The sequence below is a fragment of the Grammomys surdaster genome, unplaced genomic scaffold (genome assembly GCF_004785775.1).
Source record: "Grammomys surdaster isolate TR1022 unplaced genomic scaffold, NIH_TR_1.0 150, whole genome shotgun sequence".
Classification (NCBI taxonomy): Eukaryota; Metazoa; Chordata; class Mammalia; order Rodentia; family Muridae; genus Grammomys; species Grammomys surdaster.
The window spans coordinates 11,089,075-11,112,179 of NW_021604608.1; positions in this window are offsets into that span (position 1 = coordinate 11,089,075).

Genomic DNA, 23,105 nt, shown 5'->3' on the forward strand with positions numbered 1-23,105 from the left:
GTATTGAAACATCTTAATTTGGACCTTCCTTCTTGTTTAATTTCTCAGGTTCTGTGGGATATATTATGGATATTCTGTACTTTGTGGTTACTATTCATTTACCAGTGAGTACATACCATGCATATCCTTTTGAGTCTGGGTTGCCTTACTCAGTATGATATTTTCTAGTTCTATCCTTTTACCTGTAAAATTCATGATATTTTCCTTTTTAATAGCCTTATTTATCTTTCTTTGTTGGGTCTTGATGTCATTTAGGTATCAGAGTAACTATGTTTTCATAGAATGAGTTAGGTACTGTTCCTTCTGTTTTTATTTTGTGGAACAGTTGAGAAATATTGGCAGTATTCTTATTTGAAGGTCTCGTAGAATTATGCACTAAAACCATCTGACCCTGAGTTTTTTTGGTTGGGAGTTTGTAAATGACTGCTTCTATTTGCTTAGGGTTTGGGGGACTGTTTAGATAATTTGGCTGCTATTGATTTAACTTTGGTATGTGGTATATGTCCAGAAAAGCACTCAATTGATTTAGATTTTCCAGTTTTGTTGTAAGATATGGGTTTTTTCCCAAATGTCTTTAGTTTCTCTTGTTATGTTTCTTTTTTCATTTCTAATTTTGTTAATTTGGATACTGTCTCTGTGCCTTTTACTTACTTTGACTAAGGGTTCATTTATCTTGTTGTTTCATCTCTTGGTTTTGTTGATTCACTGAATGGTTCTCTGATTCTAATTGGTTGATTTCAGCCTTGAGTTTGATGATTCCCTGCAGTCTACACCTCTTGGGTGTTCTAGAGCTTTCAGGTGTGCTGTAAAGTTGTTAATATAGGATCTCTTTAGTTTCTTTATGAAAGCACTAAATGCTATGAATTTTCCTCTTTGCACTGCTTTCATTGTGTCACATAAGTTTGAGTATGCAGTGCCATCGTTTTCACCGAATTCTAGAAAGCCTTTCATTTCTTTCTTTATTTCTTCCCTGCCCAAGTTATCATTGAAAAGAGAGTTGTTCAGTTTCCATGAGAATGTGGGTTTTCTGTTGTTTTTGTTGTCATTGAGGTCCACAGTGATCTGGCACAATGCATGGGATTGTGGTCTTTTTAAAATAAAAATGTTATTCTTTCCTTTTATCTTTGTTTTGCCTCATTTAGTTTCTTCAATTATTCTTTTTGTTCAAAGCTCTGAAGAATATGGGTACACTTAAAGATTCCCATGAGCTTTGGAAGTTTAAAATAATTTCAAACATGAACTTATTAGAACAATAATTAAACCTATAATATCATACTCTTATTTAACTTTTAATTCACCCACTCTATTCTTTTATCTTTGTTCCTCTAAAGAATTCAAGACTTCTTGTTTTATCTCCATCCTTCTGCCAGCCTCATAGGAACATCAGACTTGCCAGTTAATTTCTTTTGGTTTGAAGCTGAAGAATTCTAAGTAAAAGGCCAGTGGCCAGCTGATTAAAAAAGAATGTAAATGGACTGACAGATGCCTAACATCAGAAGGTTTTAACAAGCTATCCCACATGTTGCTGTGGTACAGGTCACACATCTAAGAAGTACCATTAATTAACAGTCATTTAGAAAATATCTTTTTGGCAATTGTTACTGAGACTATGATCCTTAGCTGCAGCTGCCAAAGGTTCCTGATGCATCTCCAATAGAACCTTATAAAAGAATTAAGTGCAGAGCAGAGGAGACTATAAAATCATTTTAATGAAGTAAAGGTACAAAGAAATACTTTTGAGAGTGAGATGGGTACATGTGAAAGAAAATAGGTCTGACGATTCAAGTCCCTGTCACTTGATGATCTTATAGAGATAGATGAAAAAACAATGTTCTACCCAATATGGTGTGACCATTGGGTTTAAAAATCATTATTACCCACTCTGAACAACTGATACAGATGTAAACACATTCAGTAATAGTTAGTTTTGACTATTAGGTAGTTGACAGGTTGTTCTATGGTAGCCTCAATCAAGGCAAATTTTGGATACAGTAAACTACTAGCTACATTTATTATTTGAGTTTACTTACATGTAGATTTTGTTATCTTTAGACCAGAACATAATTACTGGTTAAATTGTCATCCATTAACCCTCTAGGTCAGTGGCCAAATCTTTACTTCAACAATTATAATTCCAGGCTGCTCTTTGATCCAGTTTTAACTAAGCTGTGACAACCACACTGGAAAATGCTGGTCCTGAAATACTGTCATTTAAACATTTATGGTTTTCCTGCCTCTTTGAGAACTTGTCTTCTCTTTCAATTTGCTAACTCCATGCTTACCAAATGGAGAAAATAATTTAAGCTACATTTTTATATTGTTTTGATGATATCACATGAAAACACACTGATCATGTAAGGCACACATTTACAAGTGAGACCTAATATTTCAAATTTATATGCACAAAAGCGATTCTATGAAAACAGAGGAAATAGCACCCTTTAGAGAAATGTGGAAAATGTTGCAGGATTAGAAAAATAAAACTAGGTCTGGGCCCAAGAACAGAGCAGATCTCAGGCGGCAGCTCTGTACTCAACTTCCCAAAACACAGAGGAAGAGGTCTGCCAGGAGCTTTAACTCGGGCAGCATCTCAGGTAAGGAGACAGTAACCCCCCCACACAAACAGGGGGTAACTGGGACCCACTGGGACCCAGGAATTCACTCCTGACCCAGAGTGAGGGTTCCTTCTGGTCTGTGCCCGAGTGCTCAGCAGAATCCGGGAGACAGCTCTGCATCCAATCTCACAGAACCCAGAGGAAGCAGGGCTCCCAGGAGCTCTAACCCAAGCAGCCTCCTAGGCAAGGAGGCTGCAACACCTGCCCCAAACAGGGAGTAACTGGGACCCAGGAATTCACTCCTGGTCTGGAGCATGGGTTCCTTCCGGTCTCCACCTGAGCACTGAGCAATCTTGAGCCTCAGCTCTAACCCCAGCAGCAAAACCCATCCCAAACAGTTCTGACACAACCTAAATAATAGGAAAGACAGGCTCCAGTCAAAGACAGCACAGATAGCACAGAGGAGATCCAGATGGCGAAAGGCAAGAGCAAGAATACAGTCACCAGTAACCCAAGGCTCTTGCCATCATCAGAACCTAGTTCTCCCATGTTAGAAAGTCCTGAAATCCCCATATCACCAGGAAAGCAAGAACCAGATCTAAAATCACTTCTAATGATGATGATAGAGGACTTTAAGAAGGACATAAACAACACTCTCAAAAAATTTGAGAACACAGGTAATTAGGTAGAAACCCTTAAAGAGGAAACACAAAAATCCCTTAAAGAATTACAAGAAAACACAAACAAATAGGAGAAGGAATTGAACAAAACCATCCAGGACATAAAAATGGAAGTGGAAACAATAAAGAAATCACAAAGGGAGACTATCCTGGAGATAGAAAACCTAAGAAAGAAATCAGGAGTCATAGACACAAGCATCACCAACAGAATACAAGAGATAGAAGAAAGAATCTCAGGTGCAGAAGATACCATAGAAAATATTGACATAACTGTCAAGGAAAACACAAAATGCAAAAAGTTATTAACACAAAACATCCAGGAAATCCAGGACACAATGAGAAGACCAAAACTAAGGATAATAGGTATAGAAGAGAGTTAAGATTCCCAACTTAAAGGGCCAATAAATATCTTAAACAAAATTATTGAAGAAAACTTCCCTAACCTAAGGAATGAAAATAACCATAATCCCATAATCACACAAGAAGCCTACAGAACGCCAAACAGACTAGATAAGAAAAGAAATATCTCCTGTCACATACTAGTCAAAACACAAAATGCACAAAACAAAGAAAGAATTTTAAAAGCAGTAAGGGAAAAAGGCCAAGTAACATATAAAGGCAAACCTATCAGAATTACTCCTGACTTCTCACCAGATACTATAGAAGCCAGAAGATCCTGGACAGATGTCATACAGACCCTAAGAGAACATAAATGCCAGCCCAGGCTACTATACCCAGCAAAACTCTCAATTGCCATAGATGGAGAAACCAAGATATTCCATGACAAAATCAAATTTACACAGTATCTTTCCACAAACCCAGCACTACAAAGGATAATAGCAGGAAAGCTCTAATACAAAGAGGGCAACTATACCCTAGAAAGAGCAAGAAAATAATCCCCTTCCAACAAACCCAAAAGAAGATAACCACATAAACAATGCCTTCACTATTAGCAAAAATGACAGGAAGCAAAAACACCCTCTCCTTAATATCTCTTAACATCAATGGACTCATTTCCCCAATGAAAAGGCATAGGCTAACAGATTGGATATGCAAACAGGACCCAGCTTTTAGCTGCATACAGGAAACCCACCTCAGCCACAAAGACAGACACTACCTTAGAGTAAAAGGTTGGAAAACAATTTTTCAAGCAAATGGCCCTAAGAAACAAGCTGGAGTAGCCATTCTAATATCGAATACAATCGAGTTTTAACTTAAAGCTAGAAAAAAGGATAAGGAAGGTCATTTCATACTTGTCAATGGAAAAGTAAACCAATATGAACTCTCAGTTCTGAATATCTATGCGCCAAATGCAAGAGCACCCACCTTCATAAAAGAAACCTTACTAAAACTCAAAGCACACATTGCACCTCACACAATAATACTGGGAAATTTAAACACCCCACTCTCAGCAATGGATAGATCATGCAAACAGAAACTAAACAGAGATACAGTGAAACTAACAGAAGTTATGAACCAAATGAACCTAACACATATCTATAGAACATTCCATCCTAAAGCAAAAGATATACCGTTTTCTCAGTACCACATGGTACCTTCTCCAAAACAGACCATGTAATTAGGCATAAGACAGGCCTCAACAGATTCAAAAAATTGAAATAATCCCTTGCATCCTATCAGATCACCATGGTCTAAGGCTGGTCTTCAATAATGACAAAGACAATGGAAAGCCCACATTTACATGAAAACTGAACAACACCTTACTCATTGATAATCTGATCAGGGAAGAAATAAAGAAAGAAATTAAAAACTTTTTAGAATGTAATGAAAATGTTGACACATCATATCAAAACCTATGTGATACAATGAAAGCAGTGCTAAGAGGAAAATGCATAGCTCTAAGTGCATACAAAAAGAAACTGGAGGGAGCTTACACTAGCAGCTTGACAATGCACCTGAAAGCTCTAGAACAAAAAGAAGCTAATACACCCAAGAATAGTAAAAGGCAGGAAATAATCAAAATCAGGGCTGAAATCAACCAAATAGAAACAAAAAGAACTATACAAAGAATCAATAAAACCAGGAGCTGGTTCTTTGAGAAAATCAACAAGATAGATAAATCCCTAGCCAGATTAATCAGAGGACAGAGAGACAGTATCCAAATTAATAAAATCAGAACTGAAAAGGGCGACATAACAACAGAAATCGAGGAAATTCAAAAAAAATCATCAGATCTAAATACAAAAGCCTATACTCAACAAAACTGGAAAATCTGGATGAAATGGACAATTTTTTAGACAAATACCAACTACCAATGTTAAATCAGGAGCAGATAAACCACCTAAATAGTCCCATAACCCCAAAAGAAATAGAAGCAGTCATAAAAATAGTCATTAAAAGTCTCCCCACAAAAAATAAAGTCTGGGACCAGACGGTTTTAGTGCAGAATTCTATCAGACCTTCAAGGAAGACCTAATTCCAATTCTCTTCAAACTATTCCACAAAATAGAAACAGAAGGTACACTGCCCAATTAATTCTATGAAGCTACAATTGCGCTCATACCTAAACCACGCAAAGACCTAACAAAGAAAGAGAACTACAGACCAATCTCCCTTATGAACATCTATGCAAAAATACTCAATAAAATTGTAGTGAACCGAATCCAAGAATACATCAAAACAATTATCCATCATGATCAAGTGGGCTTTATCCCAGGAATTCAGGCTTTGTTCAATATATGGAAATCCATCAATGTAATCCACTATATAAACAAACTCACAGGGGAAAAAAAACATAATCATCTCACTAGATGCTGAGAAAGCATTTGACAAAATTCAGCATCCCTTCATGATAAAAGTCTTGGAAAGATCAAGAATTCAAGGTCCATACCTAAACATAGTAAAAGCAATATATAGCAAACAAGTAGCCAACATCAAACTAAATGAAGAGAAATTGAAGCAATCCCACTAAAATCAGGGACTAGGCAAGGCTGCCCACTCTACACCTAGTCAGCATACTATTCAATATACTATTCAATATAGTACTGGAAGTCCTAGCCAGAGCAATTAGGCAACACAAGGAGGTCAAAGGGATACAAATTGGAAAGGAAGAAGTCAAAATCTCACTATTTGCACATGCTATGATAGTATACTTAAGTGACCCCAAAACTTCCACCAGAGAACTCCTAAACCTGATAAACAACTTAAGCAAAGTGGCTGGATATAAAATTAAATCAAGCAAATCAGTAGCCTTCCTCTACTTAAAAGATAAACTGGCTGAGAAAGAAATATGGAAATGACACTCTTCACAATAGTAACAGATAATATAAAATACCTTGGTGTGGATCTAACCAAGCAAGTAAAAGACCTGTATGACAAGAACTTCATGCCCCTGAAGAAAGAAATTGAAACAGATTTCAAAAGATGGAAAGATCACCCAATCTCAAGGATTGGAAGGATTAATGTACTAAAAATGGCTATCCTGCCAAAAGCAATCAACAGATTTAATGCAATCCCCATCAAAATTCCCACTCAATTCTTCACAGAGATAGAAAGAGCAATCTTAAAATTCATTTGGAATAACAAAAAACCCAAGATAGTGAAAACTACTCTCAGTAATAAAAGAACTTCTGGAGGAATTACCATCCCTGATTTCAAGCTTTACTACAAAGCAATAGTGATAAAAACTGAATGGTATTGGAACAGAGACAGGCAGGAGAATCAATGGAATAGAATTGAAGACCCAGAAATGAACCCAATATCTATGGTCACTTGATCTTTGACAAAGGAGCTAAAACCATCCAGTGGGAAAAAGAGAGCATTTTCAACAAATGGTTCTGATCCAACTGGAGGTCAGCATGTAGAAGAGTGAAAATTGATCCATACTTATCTCCTTGTACAAAACTCAATTCCAAGTGGATCAAGGACCTCCACATAAAACCAGCTAAACTGAAACTAATAGAAGAGAAATTGGAGAAAAGGCTCTACCACATGGGCACAGGAGAAAAGTTCCTGAACAGAACACCAATGGCTTGTGCTCTAAGATCAAGAAGTGACAAGTGAGACCTCACAAAACTGCAAAGCTTCTGTAAAGCAAAGGACACAGTCAATAGGACAAAGCAGCAACTAACAGATTTGGAAAAGATCGTTACCAACCCTACATCTGATAAAGGGCTAATATCAAAAAGTGTACAAAGAACTGAAGAAATTAGACTCTAGACAATCAAAGAACCCTATTAAAAAATGGAGCACAGAGCTCAACAAATAATTCTCAACTGAGGAAGTTCAAATGGTTGAGAAGCATCTAAAGGAGTGTTCAGCATCCCTAGTCATCAGGGAAATGCAACTGAAAACAACCCTGAGATTCCACCTCACACCAGTCAGAATGGCTAAGATCAAAAACACAGCTGACAGCAGATGGTGGTGAGGATGTGGAGAAAGAGGAACAGTCCTCCACTGTTGGTGGGATTGTAAACTGGTACAACCACTATGGAAAGCAGTCTGGTGGTATTTCAGAAAACTGAACATAGTGTTACCTGAGGACCCAGCTATACCACTCCTGGGTATATACCCAAAAAGATGTTTCAACATGCAACAGGGATACATGCTCCACTATGTTCATAGCAGCCTTATTTATAATAGCCAGAAGATGGAAAGAACCCAGATGTCCTTCAACAGGAGAATGAATGCAGAAAATGTGGTACATTTATACAATGGAGTACTACTCAGCTATTAAAAACAATGAGTTCATGAAATTCTTAGGCAAATGGATGGAGCTGGAAAATATATTCCTGAGTGATATGACCCAATCTCAAAAGAACATACATGATATGCACTCACTGATAAGTAGATAATAGCCCAAAAGCTCACAATACCTAATACACAACGCATAGACCACATGAAACTCAAGAAGAAGAAGGAAGACCAAAGTGTGGATACTTCGGTCCTTTCTAGAAGGAGTATCAAAAGTTTCAACCAGAGCTCCCAAAGTCTAAACCTCCAGCCAGAGAGCACAAAGAGAGGGACTCATGTCTCCACCTATATAGGTAACTGAGGGTGGCCTTGTCATACATCAGTGGAAGTGGAGGGCCATGGTCCCCGAAAGTTTGGATTCCCTAGTGTTGGGGAATTTGAGAGCAGGGAGATGAGACTGGGAGGTTGTTTGGAGCACATCTTCACAAAAATAGGAGAAGTGGGTATGGGATAAGAAATTTTGGGGAGAATGGGAGAGGAGATAACATTGAAAGTAAAATACGTAAAATATCCAATTTAAAAAAAAAACAGATAAAGGGTCTTGAGAGAGAGAGAGAGAGAGAGAGAGAGAGAGAGAGAGAGAGTTTACTTAATTCATATTATTTTCAAAAGTTTCTAGGAGATGCTAACTGGCTAAGATCTTAATTTTAAGCTCTCCACAAAAGAATTTAAGTCTCTGTTTAATATTTTCATGAAAGATGTAAATCCTAATTTCTCTCAACAATTAATTGACAAAAGAGAAGTAATCTTACAAAAAGGAGAAGAAGATATTATTAATTGATGTATTATATAGTCTGATTAGTTGTTGGCTGTGCTATAACAGTCCTTTGATAAAAGAGATTATTAATATAGATTTATATTTTTTAAATAATGTCTGCATGACTCTCTTAGTATGGAAGGAGAGACTTGGTGCTTCTGCCCTGATTTTACAAGAACCCTGAAAAATTGGCTTTAAAAACAAAAGAAGGGGAATGGTACCCCCCGAAGAAGGAGTTTCCCTGTAATACTCTCTATCACGCCTTATTCACTTTTAACTCTCTAAAACTGAAAGCTCATGGCAAATCTGCTTCTGACTGCCTCTGGCATCACTGAGACCAATAAACCCTATTCCACAGATATGGGGAAGGACCCTCTTACCCTTAAAGGGAATAGCCCAGACCCAGTTCCCTTATTGGGCTGAGAATTGATATGCCTGTTTGATACCACAGAAGGCACAGCTAATTGGCTACCAAAAAGATTAATGCAATAAATACATACCCCCACAAAGCCAGACCCAACCATAAATAAAATGAATAATAATTTGCATCCAGGGAAGAGAAATCTCCCTGAGAATTCCCTTCTTTTTCCTTTCCAGGTAAAAATGAATCACCCGTGATGTCTGCTGTTAGAAGTACTAATCCAGATGCTGGCCTTCAAACTTATACTACTCAGACCTTAGAAGGGCCATTGACAAGAACATCAAACAGCTAGAGACTGACATCACTAATCTGAAGAAATTCCTCATTTCTCTGTCTAAAGAGACCTCCAAAAATCGCAAAGATCCTTATTGGACTTGATTTACTCTATTATAATAGAAAAGGCTGTATATAGCTCTTGACTGTGTACAGCCCTTACAGAAGAATATTGCCTTTACATAGACAAGACAGGGATGGTTAAAGAGAGCATGAAAAAGGTCAGAGAAGGCCCTGAGAAAAGTCAGAGAAAGAAAGAGACAGATGAATGCTGGTACAATAATTGGTTTTCAACCTCTCCAGCGTTGTCAACCCTACCTCCTTTCATCTTGGGACCATTATTTGGATTCTTTTTGCTTATTTCTTCTGGTCCCTGGGCCTCAAATAGGCTGACTAACTCTGTGAAACAACAGATAAATAATTTGGTAGCAAAACCTATTCAGATACATTATCATAAGTTAGCTATGGAGGACCATGAGACTCAAGGTGCGGTTGTTACTGTATCAAGGGTGTTCCCAAAACCCATCTCCACCCAACCTAAAAGAGGTTACTTCCTCCCCTAGACCAGGCAGAAAGAGGCCACCCAGGAGCCCCTCTGATAGGCGACCTGAATTCTTGCTTAGGCTGCGAGGCTAAGCACTGCAAGGGAATATCAATAAAAGTTAAAAATATCTCTCTGGGTTTCCTGAGGGACAAGCCTGACTGCATAGAGGTTGATGTCAAAAGTATATCCTCTCCACGAAAAAGACATCGGGATGGGTATGACCCTCATACCTCACTGGACAATGACAGGAGGACCGGAGCCATTACAAGGCCCCCTTCAACTACTGGAGGTCAGGCCTCTATCCCCACCTTCGCAAAAGTAGATTTGCCACAGCCTGTCTACACTTAGAGAAGGGAGGAGATGTCAGGAGCATCCCTGCTTACACACTGAAGGCCTAAAATCAGCCATAGACCTAAAATCAGCAATAAGCCTGTCATACATGTATACCAACACCAAGTCTTGGGTCTCTGTGGATAAACACTGAAACAGATGGCTATAAGCTATTGTAAACAGGCAGTTTTTGTGACAATTTACCTGCCTGAGTAGTCATAGACCTTGTAAATAGGTAGCCTTGTCAGATATTACCAACTTACATAAGGACAAGTGAATCATAGGCAGAGTGATAGTGATCTATCCCCTGAACCCTCACCCAGCTGATACCCTGTTATGAAAAATATCTGTATTTCCCCTGAACACCCACACTCCAGTGTCATCCCCTTCTCCATGTCCTGCCTTTTTGTGTTTATAACCCCTGTGTGTATGAGTATAAATTACAATTTGAAAAAATAAATAAATTATATTTAAAAATGAAAAAGAAAACTATTCAAATTCAATATATTATTAATACTTTATTTATATACTAATACATTTTTAACTAGCTTAAAGATAGATAATATGAGACATCTTCATGACATAAGTTGTAAAATTACATAAACAGATTGTGAAGGACAGAAGCAAAACATTATAGATTAATAACTTAGTCAAAGTAAGCATTTATCTTCTTCACACATCTTGAGGTTCCTGTCCAAGAACCAGCAGCCCTGTTTCTCTTATTTCCTGTCAAGTGCACATCATGACCATGAAAATGGTTCATGTAGAAAAAAATTGCTGTCATTGTAAACCGTAGGGCAATCAAAGAGAGTGTAATCTCACAACCCTTGTAGACACATGGCTCAATGGTGTAAATATTTCATCTTATGTAGCACATTTTAATGACCCTTGTCAAGTTACATTGAGTGTCACATATTTAGGACTTTGGAAAGAATATGTCTGATTGTTAGTTTAATTGTCAACTTGAAACAATCTAGAATCGCCTGGGATGAAGATCTCAGTGAGAGATTGCCTATAAAATTGATTTGGGGGAATGTTTTTGATTAGTTGAAAGATCTTTATCATTCACACACAATCCATATAGGTATATAATTTACATATATATTTATATATCTCCTATATATTATATAATGAATATCTTTTACTCATACATAAATGCAGAATATATATTTGATTCCAGACATTTAATGTGATCACATTTTCTGAGTCTAATATACTTCTGCTCTCACAAATATGCTAAGCTTGGATGTACTGATTACTTAATATTTTCTCTGTCTTGTAGCCATGAAGTCATTAAAATTTCTGTTCTTTGTAATACTCATTCAAAGAAACTTGGACTATCTTCCTATGTAGAGTTTATTCATGCTTGACTCATAATAAGCTATTTTTTAAGCAAAGTCTTTACTTGTTGTCAACCATCCTCCTCGACAAATAAGTGTCATTATCTAAAACATAAGGACAGCATCTGATTTTCCCTAATCATCTGATTTTAGTACTCTGACAGCTATGGAATTATTCAAACTGAAAATCTCATTCTTCATGGGAACATGGGGACCATTACACATTAGATACTACAAAATATACCTCCTTTGGTCTATCTGTTTGCTATATCAAAATATAAAATTCTATGTGCCTTTTTGGTGCCAGCATCCTCTGCTCCTTGTCTATAATTTTATGTAATAAATTTCTACAGATCTAGTTGTATAGTGTCATGTGTTGTATGTATTACCTTCTCCACTACCCCAGCACATGGATTCTCCTGTTAGGGAATGAAGTTATCTCGAGAAAACCAATGGACATATGTGGCTAATAATCATTCTGGTCCTGTATTGTATTAAATGAATGTTTATTGTTAACAACAAACTGAAAGATGCAAAGACACAATTTACTATATATTCAATTTCTACTATATTCTGAACAAAATGATGGGATCTCTATATTCATAAAATGTACATACTTCCTGAGTATAATCTTAGACTTAGTTGTCCAAAAACTGCATGTTTCTCCCATTATGTCTCTAAAAACCAAGGAATGTAAACTAAATTGTCTTTGAATTTGGTCTTATGGCTTGGTCTCATGGTTTACTAATATTATACCATGAACACACACACACACACACACATATATATATATATATATATATATATATTACACTTTTTCCTACCCAATTAGTTTTTCATAAAGTCTTCTAACCTATACTAGTCTAATTTACAGAACATACATGTTATATTATATTTGCAAAAACTGATGAGCTTACCTATTTTGTTATCCTGGGCAGTATTATCAGCCTATAGACATCTGATACCTGTTTTCTGAGGACATTCCATCCAAATACTATAAAATAAAGGAATGATTAAAATTGTTATCATTACTTAAAATAGACACATATGCTGGAGGATGTTGAAGAACTTAGCCACGTTTACATACTTATAAAATTCTGGCAATGATAAGGTGATTTCCTTCCAACTTGGACTTGATGACTACAATTGTGCTACTTACAAAATGTAGACAATGCTAAAATATGTTGTTTTTTGCATTCAAATTTTAGGTATAAAGGTAAGCAATTTTGCTTGCACTAGCATATTTTAAACATAAGGAAGTCAGCTGACTCTATAAGTTATACTCATTTATTAAAACAAATTGCTCTTTTCCGTGATTCATCCTCAGCTGTTTCTGGTCTCCATTCTGCTAGGTACATGTACTCTGAATAGCACTTATGTGCCTTGCAAGAGGAAGATTATTCCATGCAAGTGGCATCTTCTAAGTTAATTATCCACTAATGTCAGAATAAACTTCTTTGTTTGTGAAATTATATTTAAAAATAGTCAAGGGTATCTAGAATTTGTATTCTCACTGGAAATTTCGTTCTACCCATGTAATACCTTTTTTTTTTCAAGTAAAACCTGATAGATTAATGTTAAATGTCTTTAAAGACAATTTTACTCACTATCTATATGTCATCAGAGAACATGCAGCCACTAAGGGATAAGGGAAAATGATCAGATTCATTAGTCTACCACAGAAATGCAGTGAAGTTTTTCTTTAACAGTTACCAAACTTTTTTTTTAAGGGTGAAAAAAGAATTATGGAACAACAGGAGTCCTTTTCATCTCCACATCTTTCTCATGAGAAATCTCCAGAGGGTTTTCAGAACTGCTGTTCCTGCATTCATCTGAAAGGGAGAGAAGGGACAAACAATTGAAGGTGATTTTAGCAAGATTCAGGCAGCAATGCTGGAATTTAATGCTGAAAGCAGAAGGGCTATAATGTCAGAGAACTCACAAAGAAATATGAGTTTAACTACGTCTTCATTAAACTTTCTGCTTGATGCTTTTAAAGGTCGAATAAGATATTTCATTGTTGTGTCTATCAGAAATCAAATATTAAACTGAGAGGTTTGATTTTATTCTCTTTTTTTATAAGATTTGATTTCCAAAAGTCTACTAATCATATACATTGGTAAATAGCAGGGATATGTCTTATGAATCACGCTAAGAATAATAAGAATCATCCATAACATATATGTTTTAATACTGTTACCAAAGGTAATAAATAGGAAATTAAGGGAAAACCATGACTCCACAGAAAGCCTATGCTTGACAAGCCATTTTGTGTGGCTCTATCTTCTATATTTCAATGGACGGAAAGTTATGTTTTCATCATTTACTCACCAGATTATGGGAAACCCATGACAGAACTCAAAAAAACCTGAGAAATAGTTCACATGCCTTTTATTTCATCTATACAATTACATGCCACAACGGGTTTTACTATATTGACAAAGTTGTGTTAGTACATCACAATATATTTTGAATCATTGCATAACTCCCTCAAAGTTCTGTAACTTCTGGAAATCAATCCCATCTCTTCTATCTCTAGCATTTAGCAATCTCTAATCTATGGTCTGTACCTCTACATTTGCCCTTTCTGGACAATTCAATTTTTATTTTTTATTTTTTATTTTTTTATATTTTGGTTTTTTGAGACAGAGTTTCTCTGTATAGCCCTGGCTGTCCAGGAACTCACTCTGAAGACCAGGCTGGCCTCAAACTCAGAAATCCACCTGCCTATGCTTCCCAAGTGTTGAGATTAAAGGCATGCGCCACCATAGCTGGCCCTGGACAATTCATTTGAAAAGAATCATATAATATGAAGGATTCTGTGACTGACTTTTTTCATCCAAAATATGTTCAGGCTTAAGAATGGATCAATGTACTTTATCCCTAGGTATGAATGTATGGATCCACCATTATTGATTATAGTCTATATTTATTTACCTGTGCAAAAGTTCACAAATGCATGTGTCTTTCCACTTGGAGCTGTAATGAAAACAGCTGTAAAGAACATTTTCAGTCAATTTATATGCGGGTTTACAGTTTCCTTGCACTACATCTGAGGAATTTTACTTTTGTTTTCCAAAAGCGATCCAAGATGTTTCCAAACTAGTTTCACGATTTCATTTTGTCACAAGATTTGTGATATCACTGAATTCTCTGGAATCTTACTCTTTTATTTTATAACAATAGCCATCCAGTATTTTTATTGGTATCTTATCTTAATATTGTTTTGTATCGTAACATATGGACATATTGAATATATATATATATAAAGAATGACTACTTGATATTTTTATTGCTTTTCTGCTCCATAGGCGATATCTACTCTTTGAAATATATGGATCCTCAACGCACTTGGGAAAAAATATATTGTGCTTTAATTGAAGCAAACTCTTGAGTCTCAAATCCTTTAAAATAGTATATATTTTACATTTCAAAGGAGGCTATTTTTTACATTGTTCTAAAACATTGCTGAGACTTTATCAATATAAAATCTTTATATCCAGTGATTGACTCTTGATGAGTTTGGGCTTATACAATTACTGCCCCCAAACATTTGAAAAATAAGGGACCTAAGTATACTGATAACCTTACAGTTGTTCTTGTCTTGGTTGTGTAAGTGTGCGTGTGTGTGTGTGTGTGTCTATGTGTTTGTGTGTTAAGAATACTTATCGTGAAATACCTTTTAAAAAGATTGTACAAATTCTACCCCGTTAACTATAGTACATTTAGGTATAACAGATGTCTGGAACATATTCCTCTTTAATAACAGATTTTATTGGGCATGTCCCCTCTATCAGCTTGCCTTAAGCCCTGAGTATCCACTAAACATGAGTATAATTGTCTCAGATAACTCATATACGTTAAATCTCTTGTGGTACTCATTCTGTTTCTGATTTATTGTTATTTGTATAAATTCCTCAAGTTATATTCATGTTGCTTTAAATATACTGACTTTTTTTCAGTTTTAATGATTTGCTTTTATGTGCATGTGTGTTTTGTCATTTTCTTTAAATTTTCAAACTTCAATGGGTTGCTTTCATATTTGACAATTGTGGTGACTTCTAAAAAAAGATTTGGATATCCATTTGACATTTAGATTTTAATATCTATAAATACATACTTAAAAGTAGAGATCTAAAACCACAGGGATATGTAGCTATTAAATTTTTGACCAATTATCTTGCTGTATTCCATACTGAATTTGTGATTGTGCATTCCCACTAGCTATGTGAAAATGCTCTAATACCTCCTCACTATTATCAGAACTTGATGAATTTTGTTATTTTTATGGAAGATGATGCAACCTCTCATTGTTTTACATTATGTGGAATGTATGATTTAATATGATGATATTCTTCTTTTTTATCTTACCAAACACTAGTACATATTCTAGGCACATTTTACATTTACATGTATCTCCCTTACAAACAGAAACTTCAGACTTATGAAGGAATTACTGAAGGACCTTGGAAGTATAAAAGAAAAATAATGATTTGAAATGATGGTACTTACACAGCCATAAATAATATGAATATATTTGCATATTTTTCTAAGTATACTTAAAAACAAACTGTGCTGAAAAGGGGTTCAGTCTCATTTTAATTTCGTAACTTTATTTTCTTACATAAAAGATCAGTGAAACAGTTTTATTCATGTAATACCTTGTCTTATACTTTACAAGATGATAGGTAAGTTGTAATACATATAAGGTTAGAATATCCAAGCACGAGAATACAACAATGCCACAGTAGGCTCGGTGAGGATTGCTTTTAGAAAACAGATTCTGGCTTTACATGAAAGATAGTATTATTTCCTTCATGAGAATTTTTATCAGTGATATAAATTACACAAAAAAATCAAAACAAAACATGTCTGAGTACAGTTTATATTTATAGTTATGAAGAAGCATGAGTACCTGATAAGAGATCTGTGTTGCTGTGAGATACAGCTGGAGAATATTCAGCTACCTATAGTCTACTAACAACAGTTAATACTCTCATGTTAACATCAAACTGGAAAGGTAAACCTCATTATGGTCTGAAAACTAGCAGTTATATAAAGTACAGTATTAACTGAGAATAATCCACATATCTAGAAATTTGTAATGGGTTCTAACTAAACAGAAGAACTTGTATAAATCTGACAGGTTAACTTATTTCATCTTATCTTCATTACCGAAGACACAAAAGGCACTACTGATACAACGGTCAGGAAACAGGTTATTGACAGACACCAATTCTTCTCAACATTATGATTCTCTAGTTTCCAGAAACATATCCAGCCTAACAGACCCTTAGGAAACGTCAATGTTTAATATTGTTTACCAGTTTGTTGGGGATTTGGAATTACCAAGGAGACCCCACCTTGGTTGTGTGTTTGTGAGGGTCTTTAAGAGAGGTAGGAAGACTATCTCAGTAGTTGAGGTCTCAGGCAGAATTAGAGGGATACATGGCATACAGCAGCAGCATCCATCTCTCTCTAATTCCTCATTCTCAACACAAAGTGATTTTATGTCTCATGCTACTTCCTCTTGCTGTCTTCCCTTCTATGATGAATTATATCCCCTTTACACCTTGAGCCAAGTGAGCTGTTCTTTCCATAGTTGCCTTTCTCATTTTTTGTTGTTACTTCAATGAGAAAAGGGAAGGTTCCTAAGTGTCAGTTCCATCTTTTGTTCCTCATTCTAGCTTAAAATGAATGTGTGTTTGCTTGAACTAGAGGGTTACACAAATATGTAAATTAGGTGCTTTCATATATTTTTTTAATCAATCCAGGAAGTATTTTTCAGATTAAGCTTAAAACAAGACAAAACAAAACCGCATGGAAACCATAATAAAGTTTCACTTCAAGTTGATAAATGCAAAGATTGTATAAGCTGCTAGAGATATGTATATATACATATATATGCATATGTGTATGTGTACATATATGTGTATGTATATGTATATACATTCCAGCTACAAAGGAATAGGTCAGTTGATGTTACGAGGTAAGCAATGCCCTTTTAGAGTAGAATAGAGAGATATTGTAGGAATTTTTGACCATCTCAGATTTGAGAAACAAGCCACTAAATCATTTCTTTCTCCAGGCTCTAAATATGAATGTTCTTAATATATAAGAAAATTTTCACATAGATGTTTTCAAAGTGAGAAACTACCAGAATTAAAGAGAAAAAGAAGAAGACATATAAAATGAAGAGAAAGTTGTTCTCTCGTTCACCTGGATTTTGCAGCTCCTGATGTGTGCTTCTGACAGTATATATACAAGGAGGTGTTTCCAGGGCTTGGTATCTTTTGTTGAATGGCAAGTCCAAGCATAGGAATCTAGCAGTCTTTGAACATACAGCACTATGGTTAATAAATAATTAAACTGAAAGGCATATACCATTAGAAATATTTTACTAGAATTTGAATGTATAGGTTTTAATGGGGATTTTACTTTCTGTATTTGTTACACACACACACACACACAAACACACAAACACACAAACACACACACAACTGCCAGGTTACTAAATTTCAGTGACAATTAAATCATAGTTAAGACATACTCACAGGAGGAAATATGGAGATAATGTGTAGACCAGAGACTGAAGGAAAGGCCATCCAGAGACTACCTTACCTAGGGATCCATCCCATATACAGTTGCCAAACCCAGAAGCTATTGCAATTCCCGGGAAGTACTTGCTGACAGGAGCCTGATATGGCTGTCTCCTGAGAGGCTTTGCCAGAGCCTGACAAATATAGAGGACAATGTTTACAGCCAACCATTGGACTAAGCACAGGGTCTCCAATGGAGGAGTTGGAGAAAGAATAGAAGGAGCTGAAGGGGTTTGCAGTCCCATGGTGGGAGCAATACTGTCAACCAGTCAGACTTCCCAGAGCTTCAGGGGACTGGACTACAAACCAAAGAGCACACATGGAGGGACCTATGGCTCTGGCCATTTATGTAGCAGAAGATGACCTTGTTGGACATAATTGGGAGGAGCATCCCTTAGACCTGAGAGAATTTGATGCTCCAGTGTAGGGAAATACCAGGGTGAGAAGGTGGGAATGAGTGGGTCGGTGGTGGTACCCTCATAGATGCAGGGGAAGGGAGATGGGATAGAGGGTTTCTGGAGGGGGAGACCTAGAAAGGGGATAATATTTGAAATGTAAATAAAGAAAATATCCAATAAAAGAAAAAAGAAAAAATAGGTTAGGTGGACTAAAAAAAAAAGAAAAAAGAAAAAGAAATGTCCTCTAGACTTGTCCCCAGGTCAACCAGGTGGAAACAGTTCCTTGGCCAACATTCCCACTTCCTATTGCTTATCTTGTTGTCAAATATTAACAACCATGTTGTATAATATGTTCTAGGTCATCATGAGATATGTTGGAGTGCTGTATCCATGTATACATAGGACATAGAATTAAGTATCTTAATTTAATCTGCCTTTAAAACACTATAAAAATGGGTATTTTCACAAACATTTCATTATGAGAAATTTTTGGAAACTAAAGAGTGCTTATTAACTATCATTTTGAATGAACATATACATAAAGTTTTGAGACCAGGAAGGTCAGGGAGTTAAGCTTTCCTATGGCACTTCTGTCTCCTCTCATTCAGAAAGCCACCTTATGTTTATATATTTTTGAAAATGTGTTTGTGTTATCCACAATATATGATAAACTAAGATGCCAGATGATTTTCTCAATGGTCACTATGTACAAATCATGAAAGGTTTGTATCCTGAAGAGATCATGAGAAAAAAATGCTTTAAAAGATGTCTCTCCACCATATTAGAGAAGGACAGGAATCAACTTATTTTCATCAAGAAGATAAATGCCCAAAATCTTTTTTTTTTTAATCTCAGAACTCAAAACCCCATTGGGACAGCACACTTTTTTGTAGTGTGCTCACTTCAGTTCCCCAAATTGATGTACTTTGTTTTGAATTTCTGAATAAGCTTCCTGTGTCTCTGACTCTTATATTAAAACTTTCCTTTGAAAAGATTCTTATCAATCTTACCAAGGAGAATCCTTACTTGGCAACTGTTTGTTTGAACTGCTTATAAATACACACAGGTATCTAACTATATTATTTGACTTTTAAATTTTTCATTGTTTGAGAACTTCATATTCATATTTTGTTCAAATTCACCTCCACTCAATCTCTCATAACATCTCCTATTTGGCCCCTATCCTCTGCCAGTTGTCAATCCCAATTTCATGGACTCTGCTATTAATATACTGAGTCCAATTATCACTACTAGTGAATGCATAGACATAAAGTCATCATTGGAGTGTTTAATAGACAGATAAGCATCTAGTCAGTCTGTAAGGAATAAGAGATAAGAGGTTACAGGATGGATATATATATATCCAGGATCAGTAATCTTTGCTAAAGTGAAGGAGTGGTAGTGGAGATCCTTTCCGAATCTGTAAGTTTTGTCTTATTGAGAATGTCCCTTGCCTTTCAGAAGCTTTTCTGTCTCATGAGGCCCAATTTACCAATTGTTGACCTTAAAGCCTGAGCCATTGGTGGTCTGTTCTGTTCAGAAAATTGTCGCCTGTATCAATGCATTCAAGGCTACTCCCCACTTTCTGTTCTATTAGATTTAGTGTATTTGTTTTTATGTTGAGATCTTTGATCTACTTGGACTTGGGATTTGTGCACAGTGATAAAACTGGACTTATTTGCATTTTTTTACATATAGGCATGCAGTTAGACCAGCAACATTTGTTGAAGATGCTTTCGTTTTTCCATTTTATGATTTTGCCTTCTTTACAAAAGCAAGTGTTCAAAGGTATGTAGGTTTATTTCCGTGACTTCAAATTTGATTCTATTGATTCTACCTGTATATTTCTATACCAATACTATGTAGTATCTATTACTATTGCTCTGTAGTACAGCTTGAAGTCAGGGATGGTGATATCTCCAGAAGTCTGTTTATTGGTCAGGATTTTTTAGTTATCCTGTTTTTTCATTTTTCCATATGAAATTGAGAATTACTCTTTCAAGGTCTGTAAGAATTGTGTTGGAATTTATATAGAAATTACATTGAATCTGTAAATTGCATTTGGTAAAATGACCATTTTTACTATGTTAAACCTAAATATGGTAAAGGACTAACACTAAAAATATATAAATATCTCAAGAAGTTAGTCACTAACAACTCAAATAGCCCAATAAAAATAGGGTATATAGCTAAACAAAAAATGCTCAGCAGAAGAGAAGCCTCAGAGAAACAAATGTTCAATTGTCCTTAGTCATCAGGGCAATGCAAATCAAAATGACCTTGAGAGTCCATCTTATACCTGTCAGAATGGCTAAGATCAAACAACTCAAAAGACAGTACATGCAGGTGAGGTTGTGGAGCAAGGGGAACACTCCTCCATTGTTGGTGGTAGTACAAATTTCTACCTTGAAAATCAATTTGTCAGCTTCTCAGAAAACTGAGAGTAGTTCTACCTCAAGACCCAGCTATAACTTTCCTGTACATATACCCAAAAGATACCCCACAATGCCACAAGGACATTTGTTCAACTACCTTCATAGAAACTTTAGTCATAATAGTCAGAAACTAAAAACAACCTTGATATTGCTCAACTGAAGAATGGATAAAGAAAATGTGGTACATTGACACAATGGAAAACTATTCAGCCATTAAAACCAAAGATGTCATTAAATTTTCAAGCAAATGGATCAAACTAAACAGTATCATCCTTAGTGAGGTAGCCAAGACATAAAAAAGGATGAATGATATTCATTCACTTATAAATATATGTTAGCCATAAAATCCAGGACACCCATACTATGTTCCATAGAGTCAAAGAAAGTAAACTAGAAGGAAGGCCCAAGTAAGAATTTTGAGATCGGGGTTGAGATCAGGTGTGTCTAGAAGAGAGGGCCAGAGGGCCAGGAGAATATGTAAAGATGGGGGAACATCTCAAGGATATGGCAGCTACCTGGCATGGGGGAAACTCTCAAAAATCAACAAAATTTACCTTATCAGAATCTAGACACAGTGTGTATAAGGAATCTGAAGAGACCATCTCCTTCAGCCAGGAAGAAATCCCATTGGAGCAATAGGGATACCAACCTATACACAAAATTTTTGACCCAAAATAATCCTGTCTACAAGAAAAGCAAGGATGGAGGATGGATCAGAAACTGAGGGAATGATCAACACATAACCTGCCCAAATTGAGATCCATCTCATGGGCAAGTACCAATACCTGACACTATTAATGATACACTTGTATGCTTGCGGAAAGGAGCCTAGCATAACTGTCCCCTGAGAGGCTCCATCTAGCAGCTGATTGAAACTGATACAGACATCCACAGACAAACATTGGATGGAATTCATGAACTCTTATGAAAGAGATGGGGGAAAAAATAAGGGCCCTGGTTGGGCTAGGAACTCTATAGGAAGATCAACAGAGTCAACTAACCTAGGCTCTCAGAGACTATACCAATGCATATATGGGCTGAATGCACATATGTAGTAGACATGAAGCTCATGCTTCATGTAGGTTCCCAAAAAACTGGAGCTAATCTTAAAGCCAGATAGATCCAAGAAAGGCAGGAAAACTTGACATTACCTACATGGTGATATGTATTCATTTATGCAGAGTGAAAGAGTTATGGGATCATGAAATCTTGCAACTTCAGTTGAGGGAGAGGGAGGAATTAATGCTAAGCAGTGTACAGGATATGTCCTGCAGTGAGGCTCTCAAAAGTTACTGCTTGCTCTCAAGCAACCCTATAGTAGTAGTCTATAAGCCTAGAAATGAGTTCAAGCTAGACAAAAGAAGAATTGAATTTCTTGTGGTTAGATAAAAATCCATTTTCATCTAGAACTTTTGAAATGGATTATTCATCCCCAATAGAAGTCATATGCCTTGTCTCTGGCAGGAGGATTATATGGTCCTCCATTGACATGCACATCTGGCCTCTGGTTGTGTATCAAAGCCCATGCTGGCTTTAGGCTCCCTACTCACAAGTACTTCTTATGTATCTCAAAGTCGCTACACATTTACCCCATTCTCCAAGGCCTGATTCTGTTTATGGACTTCCCTTCTAGCTACTCATCCTCCTGATAACCATGATTCTCTTGTTCTCTTGCTATCCTCACTATTCCCTATCTTTGTATTTTCTATCTCTTCTATCTTGACTATTTTTTTTAACTCCCTAGTCCTGGGTATGTTTGGTGTACTTCTTTTTCTCTCAGCCAGATGTGTAGAAGGAATCTTTTGTACAATGTTGGAAAATTTTACCTGTCAAAACGCTGATGGTCTATGAGCTTAGTCAGGAAATAGGAAGGTGGAAGTTGTGGTACAGAGAGAGGATTTCTTGGAATTTCTTCAAGAGAGTCAGGTACAGGGGATTTACCCTGACTGTTGACAGAGATGGTCACATGTACTTGAAGAGAGGTAAACGAATCATGGCAGGACTTACAATAGAACATATGGAACAAGTGAGTTATGAACTAGTTGTGGAACAAGTGCAAT